The following is a 576-nucleotide window of genomic DNA, read 5'->3' as shown; positions in this document are numbered from 1 at the left end:
ACACACACACACACACACACACACACACACACACACACACGGGCTAGAACACAAGGCTTGTGCATGTTAAGCAAGTGAACTGCACCCCTGACCCCTAGCCCACTACTACAATTTTTAGTGGCTAAATGGTATTTATTTGTTTCTTTAAATTTTTTTTCAAGATATAGAGTAGGATTTTTTTTTCATTTTTTCCATTACAACAGCATTGAGATATTCAATAACAATTTCCAGAGCTAAGATGCATCTCCTTCAAAATTGGCTTTAAATTTTAAGTTTACAGTTGAATTAATACAGTTATATAACTACTACAATTTTTAGTGGCTAAATGGTATTTATTTGTTTCTTTAAATTTTTTTTCAAGATATAGAGTAGGATTTTTTTTTCATTTTTTCCATTACAACAGCATTGAGATATTCAATAACAATTTCCAGAGCTAAGATGCATCTCCTTCAAAATTGGCTTTAAATTTTAAGTTTACAGTTGAATTAATACAGTTATATAATATTGTACTCAGTATAAACCCTATAAGACATAACATTAAATGAGGTTTTAACCTTTAAAAAAGATCTCCACTTC

Source organism: Nannospalax galili, unplaced genomic scaffold, assembly GCF_000622305.1.
Source record: "Nannospalax galili isolate Female #2095 unplaced genomic scaffold, S.galili_v1.0 scaffold606, whole genome shotgun sequence".
Lineage (NCBI taxonomy): Eukaryota > Metazoa > Chordata > Mammalia > Rodentia > Spalacidae > Nannospalax > Nannospalax galili.
This window is presented reverse-complemented; position numbering follows the sequence as displayed.